This window comes from Anabrus simplex, chromosome 10 (genome assembly GCF_040414725.1).
Source record: "Anabrus simplex isolate iqAnaSimp1 chromosome 10, ASM4041472v1, whole genome shotgun sequence".
NCBI lineage: Eukaryota > Metazoa > Arthropoda > Insecta > Orthoptera > Tettigoniidae > Anabrus > Anabrus simplex.
In genome coordinates this window covers 44,497,937-44,514,958 of record NC_090274.1, presented here as the reverse complement: position 1 = coordinate 44,514,958, position 17,022 = coordinate 44,497,937, and the positions used below count along the sequence as shown (strand labels likewise).

The following is a 17,022-nucleotide window of genomic DNA, read 5'->3' as shown; positions in this document are numbered from 1 at the left end:
GATTTAAACAATAAGAGGTGTCGATTACTAAGCAATTAGGACTATAATCAACACGTTGCTATAATACGTATGATATATCATACTTAACTCTTGCCGGTGGGTGTGGTATTTGTTGCCAAAGAATATGTTTGTTGCAATTGCATTCAAAGAAGGCTACTTTGGTACCGGTACCAAACGTCGCAGTCTTCTGAGCTCGTTAAATTATAATGACATACCGAACGTTTGTTGATGGATGCCTTTTTTGCTAGCCGTAGTAATTAAAACTTAAGTCCTTGCAGTTAATGGTCGTTCGCGAAATGTAACCGCACGTTGAAACGCGATATCAGGCCTATTGAAATTCTTTCTCAGTTTTGTTACAACTTATGGAATTCAATACAGATTGCACAGCAGTGAAAAGTCAGGGCTACGGTTTGGACTGGAGTTGGCATAACTTCAGAGTTTGAGTTGTAAGAGGGCAGCTGTGCTGTTTTATAATTTAAAAAAACTAAGAAAGCAACATGTTCGTACCTTTATTTATGTTCGTTTTCAATGAAGAATTGACAGATGAAAAGAGGAATTTTGTTTTCGAAAGAAGTTGGCTTTCAGGTTAAACCATTAGTTAATCATTTCACGTCATACATGACACGAGATGGTTTTACGCGTTTTCGCGAATGTTATTTTACCTTAAACTATCTTCCAGGTTGTTCCATTTTCTTTGGATACTTCATTCGTGAATTTCATTTCCTCAGTTCCTTTTCTCCCGCACAAGTTTGGTAGATTAATAATATTTTTTGTGACAATTATTTTCCTGTGATTTGTTCTAATCCCAGTAAAATACACAAATGAAATCACTCCAAACAAGAGTGTGTCTTAATTTCATGATCCAGGCGAAACGCAGAATGACAATATTGAGCAAATGGCGATGTGCGATTTTCACTTTCGTGAACCTGTCTAACAGCGAAGAATTAGGAACAATTTATTGCAAAATACTGCAAATATATACGTCGATAATTAAAAGTAAGAGATCATAAGCTTATCATTTTATAACTCTACAAGCATTAGATGACGTAGATTCAATGTTGCGTATTGTTTCCGATGAATGAGCTTCCGCTTACGTCGGGTATTTATTATGGAATATAAAATTGTTGGTGTGTCTTACGTATTGCTTTGCGTTGACGATTAAGTTAGTTCTTGTCATTGATGAAAGTGAGTGAATAAGTTACTGTAAACATTAAGACATGATTAATTAATATTGTGCGTTCGTGTAATGTTCACAATTCGTTGCTGTGATGACAGTATAACGGGTTGAGTAAGTACCTTCCTATTATTAAGACAAGATTTATTTTGTATTTGTTTACATTTACTCGAGTGTAAACAAGAGATTGATATATACATAAGTTAAGTGACATTAGTCGAAGTTAACTTGTGAAAATACTGCCGTCAACCGTGTTGGCGCTTTTTTGTGCATTTCTTGAGATTTGATTTGTAAATAGCATATGGCATAACCTCAACAGTTTCGAACTAACATTGTTGAAACGTCACATAAATTATAGAGTGAAACGCGAATTATAGTTTTGACCTTAGCGTTCCAAGATATTTATAATTTTGTATCTGTTTAAGGAATCGTTTCGTGCTTGTTTACTTTTGAATCGATTAAGGAGAAATGATGAATAAGATGACGTAGGTCAGTTATCAATACAATATGGAACAGACGTGACAATATATGGGAATATGAGTCGCTTCGTTATCAAACCATTTATTTAAAACACTCTTTGGAAAAGATTTGGCCCTATGATATTGAGTTTTAGCAATTATAACACCCTTGCCTAAGAGGTTAGGTCATGAAATAATAAATAGGCCTACTCCAAAAATTGTTGTTCTTTGCGGGGACTTGTTTTTACTAGATTAATTTTCGAGTATAATGAATGCAAATGATATATTTAATGCGGTGAAATATAATGCTCTTGGAGTAAATAAATTGACCCATCAATTAATGAACGTAGGTTTTCATGGCTCATTGTATTAAAATAAAGAAATATGCGAACTGGATTAAAGCCACTTATTTAACAAAACCGAACTTTCCGCCAAATTACATTGGCCTTCATCAGGGCATGTGAAGGTCTACCTCCGACAGTGAGCAAAGAAATTTTTTGAAGGAATGTGTAAGTCACGACCATGCTATCCACGGCTTCTCCATTAACTGGACACAGGGATCGTCATGCTGTGCTGTGGTGGTTGGGAGAGGGAAGTTACCGTACTGATTCACCGCCCTCTGTCGACAGGTTCTTGAGTGTGTCGCGCTGTGCCATGGTGGTGTTATGCATGTACTTCTGGAGTACAAGTCTCCATGTATTTGATAACTTGAGAAGCGTCTTCCCTGTTGATGTTATTTGGGTGCAGCTCTATCTCTATGGCTTTCCTTACAAGTCGAGTATAAGAGTCTTTTACAGTCGCGATGACCTTCACATGGTCAAAGAGGATTTCATGGTCTGTACTATAGAAATGTTCTGCTATGCCAGACTGGACTATAGCATTTTACGTGGAGGATGAAAGAGTGATGTTCTTGACTGACCTGATGTGTTCTTTCACCCTGGTGTTAACAAGCCCTTTTTTCATGCCTGTATACGAGCAACCACAACCACATGGAACTTCATATACGCCCGGTATTTCAAGATGTGGTTTTTATTTGACCGATTAAAATTGTTTTTAAGCATACCCCATGTTCACACATGATTAATTCTTCCAAGTTGTTTACAGATAGTAACATACAGGTGGTGCAGTTGGGCTCAGGTCTGAGCTTAATACTCTTTACACATGCATGTGAAATTTGCAAGACAAATCTTGCAATGCTAAAAAGAGAAAAATGTTCCACCTTTTCAATATAATAACACTGTTGCACGAATCAATGTAGCAACATATTTAATTTATTAAGGGACCGGTTTCGACATCTGTCCATGTCATCATCAGCCTACACAAAAATGGCAAGAAGTCAACACAATTGTAACACTTATGACACTTTTCTTGAATTAAAAATAGAAGTTCATGTAGAGGTTCTTGAGCACTCTTGCTGATCTTGAGGTTAAAAAAATGATGCAGTATCCCTTTTCAGTAGTGTTGCTCCCTAACTGGATTCTTGTATGTCATTGTAGTATGTCTACCCTGTAGTCCTCGTTTCTTGACACAGGGTCGGGGATGAGGCGAGATGAATTTATAGGTATGTTTTTACGGCGTCTTCCTGATGCCAACGTCAATTGAGGAGCTAAAGAAGGTGAAATGAATGATGAGGAATGAAATTGGATAAGGAAGTAGAAGGAATCAGCTGTGGCCTATTTTGCCTGGAAGTGAAAGGTGGAAACCACAGAAAACCATTCTCAGGACTGCCTGCACTGGGGCTCTAACCCAGTCACCTCCCGAATGCAGAAATTTGCTCCATTTCCATAGCACGTTAACATGTGCAGCCACTCCGCTCGGTGGTTTCTTGTATGACACTGAATATTTTAAATTACGTTTTGAAGCACTACTATGAAAATTACTAAAGTCTTCACCAGGGTTTTGTTAAACAGAATTAAGGAGTATATCAACTTGAGGCTCTGACGGGAACAGGCAGGCTTTCGATCAAATCGCTCGTGTGTAGACCAAATAAACACCTTGAGGATAATTCTGGAGCAGTGTGCTGAATGGTCATCTCGCCTCTATGCAGTGTTCATCGATTTCGAAAAAGCTTTTGATTCGATCAACAGAGAAGCTATGTGGAAGGAAGTGAAGCAGTATGGTGTGCCATCACAAATTACCAACCTCATTCAGGAAACATACCGTGATTATACATGCAGAGTCATACATGAGGGCCGTGTATCTGAACCTATATCTGTACGTTCAGGAGTACGTCAAGGTTGTATCCTCTCGCCAACCTTGTTCCTGGTGGTGATTGATGCGGTAATGCGAAATGTAACACGAAATGTGAAACGTGGTATCCAGTGGGGATTGGCAAATAGGTTAGAAGACCTAGACTTCGCTGACGATGTGTGTCTCCTGTCTGAGGCACATGGTGAAATGCAATCAAAGATTGAAGACTTGGTAAAAGAAGGTAAAAAGGTGGGACTAACGATTAACTCAAAGAAGACCAAGGCCCTAAGGATGAACACCAACAAACTAGACCCATTTGTCTTCAGTGATGAACCTATAGAGGATGTGGATAGTTTCACCTACTTGGGCAGTGTAGTTTCCAAAGATGGAGGAGCAGTACAGGATGTTTCTCAACGTATACAAAAAGCGAACGGTGCCTTTGTTCGGCTCTGTCCGGTATGGAAGAACAACAAAATATCTATCAGGACCAAACTTCGCATTTTCCGAAGTAATGTCAAGGCTGTTCTACTGTATGGGTCCGAGACCTGGAAGGTGACTAAAGTGATTACCTCCAAGTTGCAGACCTTTGTCAACCGCTGTTTAAGGAAGATTTTAAACATCTACTGGCCGGAAGTAATCTCCAATCATGAACTATGGAGAAGGACGGGTGAAACCGAGATGGCCATACAGATAAAGCGGCGGAAATGGAAATGGATAGGGCATACGTTGAGGAAAGGGAATGAAGCCATCGAGAGAGAGGCACTGGATTGGAACCCGCAGGGTAAAAGGAGGAGAGGAAGGCCCAAACAAACGTGGCGAAGATCTGTACACATGGAGGCAATGGAAGAAGGCAAGACCTGGAGAGAGGTGAAGAGGTTGGCTGACAACAGGATCAGATGGAGATGCTTTGTTGATGCCCTATGTTCCACAAGGAACAACAGGAATTAAGTGTAAGTGTGTGTAATAATAAAAGCATTAAAATGTGTTAGTATGTTGTGTGGCATGCCACAGAAGTCATCTTGACATGTCATAGGTCCGCCATCCCTGTCCTAGGGAATCGAACCCGGGAGGAGCCTCTAGGTGAGAGGCAACCATGCTACCCCTAGACCACGGGGATGGCCTAAAGATTCTTAAGTGATGTATTAATCATTGGTTTGCGCACATCCTGGATAGTGACAAAATCCATTGGTCTAGCATTCAAGACAGTTGGTAGTATGTCAGGGGGGATAGCATAGTCTCTTGAAGAGTCAGGCCTAGTGTTTAATTCTGGGAGTGATGCCACATTTAATAAATTTCAGCCAATAGCAGTGGTTCTTTACTCAGGATGTAATGAAAATATAGCACTCTGATATTTTTCTGTAAAAAGTATCAGTCATCATCATCATCATAATCGTTGTACAGTTCGTTTCCCGGGTACGGTTAATGAGCCTCTTCCACTTCTTCCTGTCCATATACAACTTGTCATCTAGATCATCATCCACTAGTTCAACCTTGATCATGTCCATCCATCAGGTTTTAGGTATTCCTGCAGGTCTTTTCCCCTTCACCTGTCTTTCCAAATTTATTTTGGCTGTTCTTATAGGCTCCATCCTCATCACATGCCCGTACCACCGTAGTCTGGATGTGCCGATTCTGTCTAATAGGGATGGATGTCTTTATTCTGACTTCTTTCCTCACCTCTTCATTTTTTAACTTGTCCATCTTGGTCTTCCGGATGGTGGATCTAAGAAATTTCATCTCTGACGCTTGCAGTCTTGATGATGAATATCTTTTTGTGAGGGTGCACGCTTCAATACCATAGGTCAATGTTGGTATGAAATAGTTGTTAAACATCATCAGTTTGGCCGGTTTTGGAATCATGTCATCCCATAGATGTGTTTATACTTGTTGGTAGAATTCGGATCCCTTTTGCACCCTGTTTGTAATTTCCTTTGTGACCAAATTATCACTGGAGATTACACTTCCAAGGTAAGGAAAACTATCCACACACTCCAGCTGGTGCTCTCCTAGTTTTACACTTGCTTCGCGCCCTTCTCTCTTGACTGCCATCATCCCTGTCTTGGTCTTGCTGATGTTGAGGTTATATTCATGGAACTGGGATTTCCATATGTTGAGTCTGGTCTGTACTTCCTCTTCTGTTTCACCCCAAATCAAGATATCATCAGCAAAGGCCACTGCATTCAGTTCATCTAACTTTTCTTTGACATTCTTCATTATATTGTCCATAACAGTGATGAACAGTAGTGGGGACAGTGCACTTCCTTGCTGAACTCCACTCTTGGTCTGAAACCATGATGATCGACCTTCCCCAATTTGTACACAGCTAGTACAGTCTTTGTGTACAATATCTGAATTTTCCTTGCCAGTCCTTCAGGCACATTTCTTTTCCTCAGACACTCCCAGATCTTATCTCTTATAACACTGTCATAGGCATTTTCTGTATCGAGGTATACAATGACCAGGTTCTTGCCTTTCTCCCAATACTTTTCCATCAGCATACGGGTGCTAAAAATTAGATCCATTGTTGATCTGTTACTTCTGAATCCATATCGCTCCTCCTCTAACTGTGGTTCAATGATGGTTCTTAATCTCTTTTCTATGATCTTCTGTGGAATTTTTAGCCCATGAGACAGCAGTGTTAATCCTCTATAGCTAATGGGTTTCCATCTGCTGCCTGGCCAGGAAAGGGGCAGAAACATATTTTGTAGGCCCAGAACCTGTATCCAGGATTTCCTATGGACAAGCCCAACACTACATAGGAAAATGGGGATAAAAGAAACAAATGGAGAACTGGAAAAACACTCCTGGATGCAGACTTGCAAAGAAACTGATAAAAGGACCAAACAAGAAACATACTAAAGAACTGTTGAAACTCAGCAGAGAGTATACAGGGTGAAGCGAAATTCACGCACTCGAGCGTCGCAGCGTGACTCCTCACATGTCTGCAATAAAAAATGCCTCTTACGAACTTTCATCGTGCGAGTATATCCTGCAGAAAAAGGACGTTGAAGAGTGGCAAACTGGCAACGCTGTAACCACAGGTAGGGTAACTACCACTGTCGGCACATTTTAGTCGAGCTGTACAGTTGGTGCAGTGGGTAGAGTTTTGGGTTGACATGCAGGAGGTCGAGGGTTCGATCCTGGATTGAGGCGCATTTTTTATTTGCTAATTTCCATCTGACATTACATACTGTAATACAGTAAGACACCATTTCTTAAGTCCCATGTATCCTACATTTACAATATTTTTTAATGCTGAAACAACAAATACATGTTTAGACAAATAAGAAATAGACAGTTGTAACAGATGACCTGTCATAGGAGAGAATAACTACACAAACAATATCACTTTCGAGATGCTAAAGATGATAGCATAGTACAATAACACAACATCTACTTGTCATTTACATACTACATGTAATATGAGCGCTCAGATGTAGAACATTAGCAATAATACTCTACACATTAATGACCGCATGACCTTCACAACGGAATACGTTGTCCTCAGAAGAACAGATGCTCAAAGCGATCTCCCTGCATGTCCAAACATTGCGCAACCTGCCAGATCATACAGCTCTGGACCCTTCGCAGCATAGCTGCGTCCACAGTAACAAGAGCAGCATGAACACGCGCTAATAATTCTTCCACATTTGTCGGCGGAGTAGATTACACGTGCTCCTTCAGGTGTCCCCATAGGAAGAAATCCAGGGGATTTAGGTCAGGTGAACACAGTGGCCATACAACTGGACCTCCAAGTCCGAGCCATTTCCCTGGAAATATTTTGTCCAAATACTGTCACACATTAATTCCAAAGTGTGGAGGTGCACCATCATGCTGGAACCATATCCTCTGCCGAACATGTAGTGGAACATCTTTCAGCACATCAGGCAGATAGTTTGAGAGGAATGCATGATACCTTCATGCAGTCAACCGGTGAGGCAACATGTAGGGGCCCAAACACCTGTCGCCCAATATTCCAGCCCAGACGTTGATACTAAAGCGAACTTGATATGCACGGTCGCGGGTGACGTGCGGGTTATGCTCACACCAATGGTGGGCATTGTGCATATTGAAGATACCCTCATGACTGAATTCTGCTTCATCCGACCATAGTACGGTGTTCACGAAGTCATCGTTGGCTTCCTGTTGTTGTTGGAAGCATTCACAGAATTGCATCTGCTGATGGCGATCTGCAGGATGCAGGTGTTGCATGAAAGAATAATGATAGGGGTGTAACCCCTGCTCGTGCATCACGTTAACGACCGTGCGTTGCAAGACAAGCAGCTGCATTACTGCACTACATGTACTTTGCTGAGGTTCTTGGTGTATGACTCCAGAATAGCTTCCTCAGTAGCTCGGATACGGCGAGTCTGTGGACGACCTCTGTCACGTGATGGTGGAAGGAGAGAACCTGAGTCCCGAAGGGGCAGCTCCAGACGACGAAACACATTTTAATCTGGATGGCGTCAACGAGGATATCTAGCAGCATATTCACGAGCGCCAACACCAGCCCGGTTATCAGATGCACCAAGGACCAGAAACATATCCACATATTCATCATTTGTGTATGCCATACGTCTGCCACACTGGTTTATAAGTTTACAAGACGGATATTCAGTATGTGTACGCATGTACATTGGAGTCTGTCACGAGCGCATTACTCTGCTCACCACTAGTCCCTGTCTGGTGGACGGCGCATACACTACGTAATAAACACGCCGTCAGTCCTGCACGCTGTTCCACCTAACACGCATTACCCCTCTGACAGATATTTTTCTGCATGATTCATCCTGACACCGCTACTTGTGAAATGGTCGATTTCGAATTACACTGTTTTTCTAACAGTAACTGACGTGATGTTTCCACAATCCCATCGATAGAATAATAATAATAGCAATAATGATGCATTGAGATACGTGCTAAACAGCATGCGGTTACCAGATGCAATGTTGAAAGGCAAAATTAGTGGGACTATGGTGGTAACACATACAAATTGTAACCGAGTTTGGACATTATTCACAGAGCACGTTGCTAGGCCTACTGGTAACGCAAGGCCCTAACGAAATGTAATGGACCTGAACGAGGCAAGAATAATAGTTGGTACTAATCTATGGGACCATTGGAGGAGGGTACAAAGAAAACAGGTTTCACATCTAGTCGATGAAGTGGTGCGAATAAATTCACACCCATGACGTGGAAACCGATTGTTCGTCCATTTCTAGGATCATAGTATGTAAGTGCAAATGGTTTTTAGTGGACCCGCTGCAATCGCTGTTGACGATTAAGATGCCAGATATGATATCACCTGGACTACATTTACGAAACAAAAAGCATACGCCTCAACCCAGGATCGATCACTCGACCTCCTGCATGCTAACCCAAAACTCTATCCACTGCATCCACTGTACAGCACGACTAATATGTGCTGACAGAGGTAGTTACCCTACATGTGGTTACAGTGTTGCCAGACTGCTACTCTTCAACCTCGTTTTTCTGCCGGATATACTCGCAGGAAGGAAGTTTGTGAGAGACATTCTTTATTGCTGGCATGTGAGGAGTTGCGCTGCGATGCCCGAGTGCGCAAATTTCGCTTCACCCTGTATAAGATGGGTAGTAGGACTGTTGACAGGACACTGCCATCTGATAAAACACCTACATAGAATTGGAGAAATAAGACACCAAATATGTAGGAAATGCAATGAAGCAGAAGAATCAGTTGAACACATACTGGAACAGCTATATCTAGGTGGGAATGAAGGAAAAACATGGTACCAAAAGATCTTAGAGGACGACGCTAATTAAGAACTAATATTTAGAGGCCCCATGAAGAAAAGTAGAAGAAGAAGAAGTACATGAGGCCCCATGAAGAAAAAAAAGAAGTACATAACTACAGATGTGAGGTTATTACAACAGCCACCTCCAGGCAACGCTCAACACAATGAATACACAAAGAAGACAATAAGTTAGGAAACTAGACAGACAATGAGATTTTCAAGGCCACTGATACAAGTGAGAGGCAGTACCATCCTGGGGTCCTTATCTCAGTAGTTGAGGGTTAAATCCAAACATATGATGAGTGAAGAGAGCACAGAAGTTACTGAGAAAGTTGTACTGAGCAGAGAACATGTGAATGCAAGAGAAACTGTTTGTTTTCACTCACAGATAAGGAGAATGTAATTTTCTAAAAACAGCAAATCAAAAAAAATAAAAAAATAAAATAATAATAATAATAATTTCAGATGTTTTAAGATTTCTCATGATTTGGTGCAAGAAGAGGTAGGTAACTCCATTTTATGTTTGTGTTAATATTGATGTCACCTGGAATAAAATAACAAGTTTCAGCTAAAGTGGAATGGTTGAAAATAGGATATTTTAAAAAATACACTTTAAAAATCTTCAAGCTTTACAAAGATTTTAAAAATCAGGTTTTTGTCTCTTTTGAAAAACTTGGTAAAATAGACTTAACCTTCATCTTGCACCAGACCCTTCAGTTGGAGATGTGCACAACCTAGTTATATGTTCCTGGCCAGAAAGACCTGCTCAAGTATAAGCTTTGTGGAACTAGTCCATGATACAGCTGTGTTCAGTTTGCTCACCTTGTGCAATAGTTTATGTTTGTATGCCAGGCCCAGTGGTTTCCTGTTGCACCATAATTGCTTTTGTAGAGATTGTGCCAACTGTCCTGTTTCTGACATTGGTTGCATCAGCCAGTGCCCTATGTACAGGGACACCATGTTTGTGCTAGCTTAGTACGTTATGGACAGCTGGTGTGGAATGTTCTTTGCTTATTCTCTTTGGCTGCTGCTGATGCATGTATGGACCTTTCATATTTATTGTGTTATTTGAATTGTTTGATTTGAGCTGTGTGTAATATTAATATTAAAATTTGATGATGATTGTTGATGGTGATGATGTTTGTTGTTTAAAGGGGCTTAACATCTAGCCCCTGTGCTAAAATTTCATCTGTATCTCAATTGCATAATACTATTTACAGAGATCATAAAGACTTATTCTGTCCTGCAACCAGTGTATATGACATATAAGAGATAGGGAAGACACTACAGTTATCTGTTCTTGCTGAATTATGTGTATGCCAGTTCATTTTAGATGCTAGTTTCTGTGTTGTCACCAGTGAGTATGCATATGCCATTTGTTTTACTTGATCTGAATTTTGTTGTTGTTTTTGTACAAACTTGGTGGGAACTAAAGTAGAAATAATAAATCTGTGCTCGATGCACTCATTTAAGTTAATAAAGTAAACTCGTGTCCTCATCCTGAGGTGGTGCAGCTCTTTCCAGGCACAGCCCCAATGGAGGTGAGCTGCATGTACCATGTGAACCACTTACAAGACCTCCTACCATTCTTAAATTTCTGACAATACCGGGAATCGAACCTGGGTCCCCGAGGACGGCGGCTAATAGTGCTGTTACGCTTCAGAGGCGGACATATAAGTTAATGGTACCAATATTAAACATGTTAATATACTGTGTTCAGTTTACATCATGATGATTGAGACTCCACTAAAGAAATTAAATGTAGAATGGAACGATCGAGTAGTCAAAAGTTAAGCAAAATTCTACTCATTTAAGTCCGTTTACTTGCACAAATTTCATAAGCTGCTCCATTTATAACAAATGTTCGAAATGGCATCCCCCTGCGTCAATGCAGGCATGGTATCATTGCACCCGTTTGAATATCCCCGAGTTAACGGGTTCAAATCCAACAGGTCGGTGGCTTTTAAGGGTGTTTAAAGGTGACAACCCCATGTCGTTGGCTTCTGGTGTTAAAGAACTACTGTGGGACAAAATTCCGACACACCGACATCTGTTAAGAACGGTCTACGTTGTTTAACTTGCATTATTAATAACTTTTGATTCGGGCGTTTCCGGACTATGGCTCCTTATCTCAGATTGATCCCTTTTGGCGTCCTCCATCTTCCCTGAAAGTTTGTAACATAATCACGGATACACTCTGCATATACATACAATAAGAAGGTTTTAAATTTCCATGAAATTAAGAAAGTTTTGTGTGCAGTGCTGTATCTGGCCTGTGTTACAGTGTGACACGGAGACCTGAACATTGAAAGCTGTAATAATTAAAAACTTAGAAGCATTTTAGATGTTGTCGTACTGTCATCTGTTGTATGTTCCCTGGAATGGTGACATTTTGAAAAGAGCAGATAAGTGGAGAGAATTAATCCACCGAGCGAGTTGGCTGTGCGGTTAGTGTCTCGTAGCTGTGAGCTTGCATTCAGGAAATGATGGATTCAGATCCCACCATCCGCAGCCCTAAAGATGGTTTTCCACAATTCCCATTTTCACACTAGGCAAATAAGTAGACTCGTGTCCTTATCCCGAGGTGCTGCAGCTCTCTTCAGGCACAAGCTCCAATGGAGGTGAGCTGCGTGTACTATTTCAACCACATACCAGCCCTCCTGCTATTCTTAAATTTCTGGCAGTACCAGGAATCGAACCCAGGCCCCCCAAGGACGGCAGCTAATAAAACTGACCGTTACGCTACGGAGGCACTACCCTCCCAATCTTAGTCCTTTCCCATCCTTCTGTTGCCGAAAACCTTTGATGTGTTAGTGCGATGGTAAACCACTATTGCATAAAATGAATTTTATTGCAAAGCCTGTATTGTCGATAGTATACTTGTAAGAGTACAATCAAAGGTTCCACCTTTACAATACTAAAAATTGGTTTATTCTGTCAGTTTTAACACACGTATTGGGCCTCACCTCTCTGGGGCAGGCGAGGACGTAATTAGTCAGACGTGTCTTCCACTAGTTCAGTTCCACTTGTGCTGCCTCTGTGAATCAGTGGTAGAATGTCGGCCTCCGGATCCCAGGATAGCGGGTTCAAACCCGGCAGAGATAGTTGGATTTTTGAAGGGCGGAAAAAAGTCCTTTCGACACTCCATGTCGTACGATGTCGGCTTGTAAAAGATCTCTGGTGACACATTTAGTGTTTACCTGACAAAATTCATTAAATTTCAGCCACAGACGCTCAAGAGAGATCCGGATTACTCTGTCTGCCATCTAGTAGGCCTAGAATAAAACGGAACGTCGAAATTGACGAGCAGACAGCCAGATGGCATCAAATTAAAATGTCTGCATAGGTAGCTGAGGCCATCCGATTATTATTATTATTATTATTATTATTATTATTATTATTATTATTATTATTATTATTATTATTATTATTATTATTATTATAGTTCCACTTGTTAATACAACATGCCTTAACCTTGCCTACTTTTAATGTTTGTAATACCACCGTTTTTCGTTCTAGGACTATTCAACTACGGCACAATCTTTCTCCTTATGTGCGCTTACAGTCAAATATTCTGCCTGCCTTACAATCTCTTATTAACAATACATCACAATCATCACGTCAACATAAGAACAACTCGATCATCAAACTTTTAATGGAACTGTTATGTGTGTTCAACAGTTTTATCCTCACTTCAACAGAGCAAAAAAGCAATTGAGCTCCAACATTTTAGAACATTCTTTGAATTATATCATGTATCTTAACGTATTCAGCATCCTGAATCATATTTTAATGTGTATTTTTGACCTTGTCTGTCATCCGCCTCCGTAGCATAACGGTTAGTGTTATTAGCTGCCGTCCTTGGGGGGCCTGGGTTTGATTCCCGGTACTGCCAGAAATTTAAGAATGGCAGAAGGGCTGGTATGTGGTTGAAATTGTTAGTGCAGCTCACCTCCATTGCGGATGTACCTGAAAAGAACTGCACCACCTCAAGAAGAGGACACGAGTTTACATTACCTTGTCTGTTTTACTTACTTTGGAAGAATTTTTGGCTTAAGATGTCCTAAAGAAGGGCGAAACATGTCCGATACTTGTTAATGTCACCCTAATTAAACACATTTTTTTAATATTGTAAAGGTGGAACCTTTGGTTATACTCTTAAAAAGGTAAACCACTAGAAAAAAATTAATCCAGACAATTAAACACTGAAAAACACCTTTTTTTAGGCCACACAGCGAGGTGTCTCAAATATGAAATGCTCCAGCTGACTTCAAGACAAGTTGGTTGGCAAAAGAAGTTCAGGAAGAAGAGAAATTTCTTGGCTCAAAAACATACAAGCTTGGACATCGATGAGAACAGTTGGTGAGCTCCTCTATGTAGCCTCTGACATGTGATCGCTAACATCCAGTAGTGGATACACAGTAGGAGGATAGGGAAATTGTCATTGTCGTAGAGTACGTGGGAATTAGTGAGGAATAATCTGGGAAATAATGGTCATTCGTCCTGTAGCACTATACAGGATGGAATGCTGGCTGGTTGCAAATCCAACACCACTGAAAGACCCCTCTAGCAATTGTTAACTCAGTTTTTCCCACCTGTTAGCCATGATCGTTTGCGCTTACAGTAAAATATTCTGCCTGCCTTACCCCATCCAACAAAATGCGTAACCACCTCAATCCTTACACAGCTTTCCACTGTCTGCTAAGTGTGTCTTGCTGATTGCCGCAGTGCCGATGTTGAAATGGGATAGTTCCTGTACAATGAGAGCGTTTTTTCTTTCAGGTCGTAAGTGTTTGTCACTGTCAACTTGGTTTTATCTTTCATAAAATTTATTTGTGTCTTGCTTAAGGCCCTCTCTTACACTTAAAATACTTACACTTAAAATTATTATTTTAAGAGTGTGTTGAATTAACAAAATAATTAGCCTGTTATCTACACAATCACTCCAGTAAGCCAGATATCCAGATTAAATTGATCCAAATAAACAAATAAACCTCTCTTGTTTCCATTAGATTCTCGGTTCAATACGGAATTAACATGAAGTTTTTAAACTTGAACCAAATAAACAAGACTCTTCTGGAGTTACAATGGTATTTGTATGAATTACTATAATCGATCTTAAGTTCATTACCACACACATCTTCGACCGTGGTGTAACTGGTGACAAGCGTGCCTTACACCCCATTGGAGGGAAAGCAGGAATAAAGGTTGGCTTATTTCTCTCTTCAGCGCAGCACTAGTTTTGTTGCATAGGTATTTTGTAGGTCTATATAAACAGTTCTAATGCATGGAGGTGTGCTCCAGTACTCGTAAGGAGCAAGTTTTTCACTAGAGCAATGAATAGCAACTGTTAACTCAGTTTTTCCCACCTGTTAGCCATGATCGTTAAGGCATCTTTCTCCTTTTGTGTGCTTACAGTCAAACATTCCGCCTGCCTTACAACCTCTTATTAACAATGCATTAATTCACTGGATTGAATCGTGCATGAGGACCTCATGTGAGTTCGTTGGAGTTCTCGTACATTTTTATGCATATTAATTATTTTTAATTTCAATAGTTCGTTTTCCTATCACCTATTCAACTTCACAGTCAATAACACATATACCAGTGATGCCTTGTTTTTTTACACAACAGGCGGCAAAACAGCTCTACATCCAAAGGTACTCCTTCCTCTCCCTCAAAATCCATGTGTACCAACTAACGGAATCACATCACGGTTAGGGTTAGCTGGTTCGAGTCCTGTTGATGGAAATAATTTTCACCATCAGAATATTGGCCAGCAGGATAGGAGAGGTGGTGGTATTTAATTTATAATCACTAGATTGGGTGCCAAAAGCTGGGGTTCAAATACCAAACCTCTCCACAGTATTCATATGGAGAGGGGGCATATGACGTTGATAGTAATTCATCCATTGCATTGGGACGTTAAGCCTTGAGGAGACTCTTTGGGTTTATTCAGCAGGAGTGGGTTATGTGCCAACACCAGTTTTCACGCTTTCCCTACCTCATTATCGTTACCCCCCCCAGATGTGCAGGCCGCCCGTGGGGGTCAACTAGAAAGACCTGCACCAGGCCTTTCCAGAAGCCTCACACAATCAATCAGCTCATTTTCGACTGCAGTGAGGGTTGGCTCACTTTTATGCCTATCACTTCTTCTTGGTCCTCTTCAATTTTAGCAGGGTCGGCACACGATGTGGATTTGGCGTTTTACGGCCAGCTGCCCTATGTGGAGGGGTGTATTGACTATTGTGTGTTTCTGTGTTGTAAGTAGATGAAGACATTAAGATGAACAGAAACACCCAGTCCATGGTATAGCAATTAAGACTTTCACGGCCAGCGCTACAAATCATGTCAGTGTTTTCCGGGCTTGTAGGCCATTGTCCAGGAGCATGTGGTGGTTCCAATGTTTCACCGAAGACTGCGTTCGGCATTGTCAAGGTTTCTGACTGACTTCGATTAGCAGTGAAGCTCTCAGTGGAATGAAGTGGTGTTGTAATTCCACCTCCTTATATAGTGCAGGCTACAGTACGCTGCTTGCCTATTGGTCCGCCATGCTGGGGGGGAGCGGTTGCTGATTGGCTGTTCTTCGGGCAATAGTTGAAGCATTAAGGAGCCCGATGTACATCGACCTGCCTTGGTGGAGACAGACAATTGATCACCCGTTGCTTTTTCTGTTCTGCCTCAGCCATCGTGTCCTGAAGGACAGGCAAGTCGATGTACATGGGGTCCTTAATGCTTCAGCTATTGGCCGAAGAGCAGCCAATCAGCGACCGCTCTCCCCAGCATGGTGGACCAATAGGCGAGCAGCGTACCGTAGCCTGTACTATAAAGCAAGGTGGAATAATAACACCACTTCATTCCACTGAGAGCTTCGCTGCTATCGAAGTCAGTCGGAACCCTTGACAATGCCCAACACAGTCTTCGGTGAAACGTTGGGACCATCGCATGCTCCTGGACCACTGCTTACAAGCCCGGAAAACACTGACCCAGTCCATAAGTCAAAGATATGTAGTTAAAATATCTGGCCCGGTTGGGAACCAAACTCAGGACACTCCAAACCGAAGACCAGTACACTGACCATTAAGCCGAGCATGCTCATCACTTGTAGATATTATACTAATAACTTTTGTTAAGATAATTTAATTCTTAAGAGAAATAGAAAGAAATACTAGATACTCTTTTAATTCCTTTGAAATCATAGAACTGGCTCTATAGGATAATACTCTTGAAGCAGTTGTTACCTGTGATATGTTGAAAATAGGACTACCCCTCCGAACACGTGGACTAAGCAATACTGCTATGTCGGTCTGTATACCAGGCAGAATCTGTAAAGCAGTTCTCAGAACAAGGACTAAAAAACTATGTTTCTGTGTAATAATGTGTCAGTACGGTCTGTCAGTCTATGCAAGACCCTAATTTCTTTCGT

General features: G+C 41.1%; 2 protein-coding genes across 12 annotated transcripts in view; one reads left to right on the top strand and one right to left on the bottom strand.

Annotated features, from left to right (window-relative positions):
- The window catches only part of LOC136882423 (beta-glucuronidase), a 156,174-nt gene extending 139,269 nt beyond the window's left edge, over positions 1-16,905 (bottom strand). For 2 of the 6 annotated variants that reach the window (XM_067155067.2, XM_068229530.1), the window contains exon 1: positions 663-952. The gene's annotated coding sequence lies outside the window, so the exon portion shown is untranslated. Of the gene's footprint in view, positions 1-83; positions 231-662; positions 953-16,837 lie in introns of those variants that run through there. The other 4 variants (XM_067155064.2, XM_067155066.2, XM_067155065.2 and 1 more) reach the window with 3 other exon arrangements.
- GTPBP1 (GTP-binding protein 1) overlaps positions 980-17,022 on the top strand; it is a 79,004-nt gene continuing 62,961 nt past the window's right edge. Inside the window, exon 1 of one of the 6 annotated variants that reach the window (XM_067155063.2) lies at positions 980-996. The gene's annotated coding sequence lies outside the window, so the exon portion shown is untranslated. Of the gene's footprint in view, positions 997-1,051; positions 1,289-4,251; positions 4,773-10,512; positions 10,636-13,835; positions 13,959-17,022 lie in introns of those variants that run through there. The other 5 variants (XM_067155060.2, XM_067155058.2, XM_068229528.1 and 2 more) reach the window with 5 other exon arrangements.